This window comes from Arachis stenosperma, chromosome 6 (genome assembly GCF_014773155.1).
Source record: "Arachis stenosperma cultivar V10309 chromosome 6, arast.V10309.gnm1.PFL2, whole genome shotgun sequence".
NCBI lineage: Eukaryota > Viridiplantae > Streptophyta > Magnoliopsida > Fabales > Fabaceae > Arachis > Arachis stenosperma.
Window position 1 is genome coordinate 56,382,940 of NC_080382.1, and position 5,794 is coordinate 56,388,733.

General features: G+C 36.7%; 1 non-coding gene across 1 annotated transcript; it reads left to right on the top strand.

Moving 5' to 3' along the window:
* The first annotated feature begins 672 nt into the window (after positions 1–672).
* Positions 673–776, top strand: LOC130937766 (small nucleolar RNA R71). The gene has a single exon (XR_009068967.1). It is a non-coding gene; the product is annotated as a small nucleolar RNA R71 (small nucleolar RNA).
* Positions 777–5,794: the final 5,018 nt, after the last annotated feature.

Here is a 5,794-nt window from a genome sequence, read left to right on the forward strand (position 1 = left end):
CTCAGCTGGCCCACTTGTGCCTCCAGATTTCTGATGGAGGATCTTGTTTCACTCATGAAACTGAAAGTGGCTTTTGACAGATCAGAGACTAAATTGGCTAAATTAGAAGTGTTTTGTTCAGAATTCTCTGTCTGTTGCTGAGAAGATGATGGAAAAGGCTTGCCATTGCTCAGCCTATTGCGTCCACTATTGTTAAAGCCTTGTTGAGGCTTTTGTTGATCCTTCCATGAGAAATTTGGATGATTTCTCCATGATGAGTTATAGGTGTTTCCATAAGGTTCACCCATGTAATTAACCTCTGCCATGGCAGGGTTCTCAGGATCATAAGCTTCTTCAGAAGCTGCCTCTTTAGTACTGTTGGATGCATGTTGCCATCCATTCAGATTTTGAGAGATCATGTTGACCTGTTGAGTCAACACTTTGTTCTGAGCCAATATGGCATTCAGAGCATCAATTTCAAGAACTCCTTTCTTCTGAGGTATCCCATTATTCACGGAATTCCTCTCAGAAGTGTACATGAATTGGTTGTTTGCAACCATGTCAATGAGTTCTTGAGCCCCTTCAAGCATTTTCTTTAGGTGAATAGATCCACCTGCAGAATGGTCCAATGACATTTTTGAAAATTCAGAGAGACCATAATAGAATATATCTAATATGGTCCATTCTGAAAACATGTCAGATGGACATCTTTTGGTCAGCTGCTTGTATCTTTCCCATGCTTCATAGAGGGATTCACCATCTTTTTGTTTGAAGGTTTGAACATCCACTCTCAGCTTGCTCAGCTTTTGAGGAGGAAAGAATTTATCCAAGAAGGCTGTGACCAGCTAATCCCAGGAGTCCAGACTATCCTTAGGTTGTGAATCCAATCATATTCTAGCTCTGTCTCTTACAGCAAAAGGGAAAAGTATGAGTCTGTAGACTTCAGGATCAACTCCATTCGTCTTTACAGTCTCACAGATCTGCAAGAACTCAGTTAAAAACTGATAAGGATCTTCAGATGGAAGTCCATAAAACTTGCAGTTTTGTTGCATTAAAGCAACTAGTTGAGGCTTAAGCTCAAAATTATTGGCTCCAATGGCAGGAATGGAGATGCTTCTTCCATCAAATTTGGACGTTGGCTTTGTGAAATCACCAAGCATTCTCCTTGCATTATTATTATTTTCGGCTGCCATCTCCTTCTCTTGTTCGAAAATTTCTGAAAGGTTATTTCTGGATTGTTGTAATTTAGTTTCTCTTAATTTCCTTTTCAGAGTCCTTTCAGGTTCAGGATCAATTTCAACAAGAGTGCCTTTTTCCCTGTTCCTGCTCATATGAAAGAGAAGAAAATAAAAAAAGAAGAGGAATCCTCTGTGTCACAGTATAGAGATTCCTTTGTGTTAGTAGAAGAAGAAAGGGGAGAAGAGTGAAGAAGAATGGGTGAAGAGAAGTGTTAGTAATTAAATAATTAAAGAGAAGAAGAGAAGAGGAAGAGAATTCGAAAATAATTTTAAAAAGGGGTTAGTGATTTTCGAAAATTAGAGAAAAGATGTAATTAAAATTAAAACATAAAACAATTAGTTAATTAAAAAGAATTTTTGAAAAACGGGTGAGATATTTTTGAAAATTAGAGAGGAAAGAGTAGTTAGGTGGTTTTGAAAAAGATAAGAAACAAACAAAAATTTAATTAGTTAGTTGAAAAAGATTTTAAAATCAAATTTGAAAAGATAAGAAGATAAGATAAGATAAGATATTTTTGAAATTAAATTTTGAAAAAGATAAGATAAAAAGATAAGATAAAAATTTTAAGAAAAAGATATTTTAAAAAAGATTTAATTTTTAAAATGACTTAACTAACAAGAAACTACAAGATAAGATCCTAGAATTTAAAGATTGAACCTTTCTTAACAAGAAAGTAACAAACTTCAAATTTTTGAATCAATCACATTAATTGTTAGCATATTTTCGAAAATATGATATAAAAAGATAAGAAAAAGATTTTGAAAAATAATTTTTAAAATTTTCGAAAATAAGAAAAAAAATGGAAAAGATATGATTTTTGAAAAAAGATTTTGAAAAGATAAGATTTTTAAAATTGAAATTTTGACTTGACTTTGTAAGAAACAACTAATTTTGAAAATTTTTGACTAAGCCAACCCAAAATTTCGAAAATTTGGAGAGAAAAAAGGAAAAGATATGTTTTTGATTTTTGAATTTTTTTTTTAATTATGAGAGAGAAAAACACAAACATGACCCAAAACATGAAAATTTTGGATCAAACACTTAATGCATGCAAGAACACTATGAATGTCAAGATGAACACCAAGAACACTTTGAAGATCATGATGAACATCAAGAACATATTTTTGAAAAATTTTTGATGCAAAGAAAACATGCAAGACACCAAACTTAGAAATCTTTAATGCATGGACTCTAACAAACGAAAAATGCATATGAAAAACAACAAACAACACAAAACAAGAAAACATCAAGATCAAACAAGAAGACTTGTCAAGAATACCTTGAAGATCATGAAGAACACTATGATTGCATGGAATTTTCGAAAAAATAATGCATAGATTTTAAAAACATGCAATTGACACCAAACTTAAAAATTGACTCAAGACTCAAGCAAGAAACACAAAATATTTTTGATTTTTATGATTTTATTAATTTTTTTTTAGAATTTTTATTAATTTTTTTCGAAAATAAAGTTTGGAAAAATGAAAAATAAAAGAAAAATTTTGAAAAAAAATGTTTTGAAAAGAAAATTACCTAATCTGAGCAACAAGATGAACCGTCAGTTGTCCATACTCGAACAATCCCCGGCAACGGCGCCAAAAACTTGGTGGACGAAATTGTGATTCCTTTGTTATTGTATTTTGTAAGATTCATTGCTTTTTCAACTATGTGTGGACACAACTCCGTTCAGCTTAACCAACAAGTGTACTGGGTCATCCAAGTAATACCTTACGTGAGTAAGGGTCGATCCCACAGAGATTGTTGGTATGAAGCAAGCTATGGTCACCTTGTAAATCTCAGTTAGGCAGATTAAATTGGTTTATGGATTTTCGAATAATTAATAATAAATAGAAAATAAAAAGGGATAGAAATACTTATGTAAATCAATAGTGGGAATTTCAGATAGGCGTGTGTAGATGCTGGAATCCTTTCGAATCTCTACTTTCTTATTGCTTTCATTCAATCCTTCTTACTCCTTTCCATGGCAAGCTGTATGTAGGGCATCATTATCATCAATGGCTACTTTTAATCCTCTCCGGAAAATGGTCCTATGCGCTGTCACTGCACGGCTAATCGTCTGGAGGCATCACCCTTGTTGATAGCTACATCCCATCCTCTCAATGAAAATGGTCCAAATGCTCTGTCACAGCACGGCTAATCATCTGTCGGTTCTCAATTAGGTTGGAGTAGAATCCATTGATTCTTTTGTGTTTGTCACCAACGCCCAGCCTTCAGGAGTTTGAAGCTCGTCACAGTCATTCAATACCGGAATCCTACTCGGAATACCACAGACAAGGTTAGACTTTCCGGATTCCCGGGATCCTACTCGGAATACCACAGACAAGGTTATACTTTCCGGATCCCCATGAATGCCGCCATCTATCTAGCTTATACCACGAAGATTCTGTTGGGGAATCTAAGAGATATGCGCCCGGCTTAAGGTAGAACGGAAGTGGTTGTTAGTCACGCGCGTTCATAGTTGAGAATGATGATGAGTGTCACGGATCATCACATTTATCAAGTTGAAGTGCAACGTATATCTTGGAATAAGATTAAATAGAATTGAATAGAAAGTAATAGTAATTGTATTGAAACTTGAGGTACAGCAGAGCTCCACACCCTTAAGCTATGGTGTGTAGAAACTCCACCGTTGAAAATACATAAGTGAAAAGTTCAGGCATGGCCGAATGGCCAGCCCCCATGATCTGAGAATTAATCGTCCCCAGATGTTCCTTAGATCTAAAGTGATCAAAAGATCTCTAATACAATAGTTAAAAGTCCTATATATACTAGACTAGCTACTAGGGTTTACATGAGTAAGTAATTGATGCATAAATCCACTTCCGGGGCCTACTTGGTGTATGCTTCGGTTGAGCTTGATCTATCCACGAGCTGAGGCTTCTCTTGGAGTTGAACTCCAAGTTATAACGTGTTTTGGGCGTTCAACTCCGGATCATGACGTGTTTCTGGCGTTTAACTCCAGACAGCAGCATGTACTTGGCGTTCAACACCAATTTACGTCGTCAATTTCCGAATAAAGTATGGACTATTATATATTGCCGGAAAGCTCTGGATGTCTACTTTCCAACGCCATTGAAAGCGCGCCATTTAGAGTTCTATAGCTCCATAAAATCCATTTCGAGTGCAGAGAGGTCAGATTCCAACAGCATCAGCAGTCCTTTTGTCAGCCTTTTTCAGAGTTTTGCTCAAGTCCCTCAATTTCAGCCAGAAATTACCTGAAATCACAGAAAAACACACAAACTCATAGTAAAGTCCAGAAATGTGAATTTAACATAAAAACTAATGAAAACATCCCTAAAAGTAGCTTGAACTTACTAAAAACTACCTAAAAACAATGCCAAAAAGCGTATAAATTATCCGCTCATCAGTTACCATACCCTCAATGATTCTAGAAAGCAGAAAAGGATAGGCGATTTGCCATTTTCTCAGAAGCTCTTAAGAAGTTGGAGATCAAAATCCCCTTTGCAGAGTCTCTTGAACAAATGCCTTATATACTAAGTTCATAAAGGAAATACTGAACAACAAGAGGGATTGGAGGGAAGTAGAGACAGTAGCTCTTACTAAGAAGTGCAATGCAGTCATTCAGAGGAACCTTCCTCAGAAACTGCAGAAAAATCCTAACACTCTTTTCAGAGATACAGAAGTAAATCCTAGAGAAGAGTGTCTGACCCTCATTAGCACCAAAGAGGTCAAACATCAGGAATCTGCTACTGAGAGACTGAAGGCAATCAAGATCCAAGAGGATCCTAAGAATGCCACTAAGCACGCCCTTAAAGAAGAGAAGGAACCTCAAGTTGATTCTTCTCTGGGCGTGCAAGAGGAGCCTATGATGATCACAGAACTCACTCCTGCAGAGGTGAAGGAGCCTCAAGAGCTGTCTTCCCTAGGCATGCAGAAAGAATTGGCAAATGAGCAGTTAGCTCATTTCCCAGCAGCCCTTAAGGAGCTGCAAGTCAATATCTCTTCTACAGAGGTATTGGAAAAGAAGACTCACTACACGGCTAATGAATCCATATTTTACGATATATTTTGGTTTGATTTGAGTGGATTCCATCACATAAACCCACATTTATTCACCTAAATCGCATGCTTTTGAGATTTCTTCCTAAGTTGTGCTTGAAAGTGAAAACATGCTCTTTTGTTAAGTGATTTTTAGGTTTCCAAGGCAAGTATGGGTTGAAGAAGTGAGGAAAAGAGCATGCAAAAGGGAAGAATTCAAGAAATAAAGGATTTGGAAAGTTGCCAACCCTGACCTCTCTGTACTGAATTGGTCATAACTTGAGCTACAGAGGTTCAAATGAGGCGGTTCCAGTGGCATTGGAAAGCTAACGTCCAGGGCTTTAAAATGATATGCAATGTGCTATAGTGGACATAAGTTTAAGTGTGCGTACGCACAGGTACTTGTGCGTACGCACAAGTCAGGATTTAGCATGTGTGTGGACGCACACATCTGTGCGTCCGCACAGGTCCCTACACGTGACCTCATTAATGGCAAATCACTGGGGGTGAATTATGGGCCCCCAAAACCTAATCCAACTCATTTTTTGAAGCTATT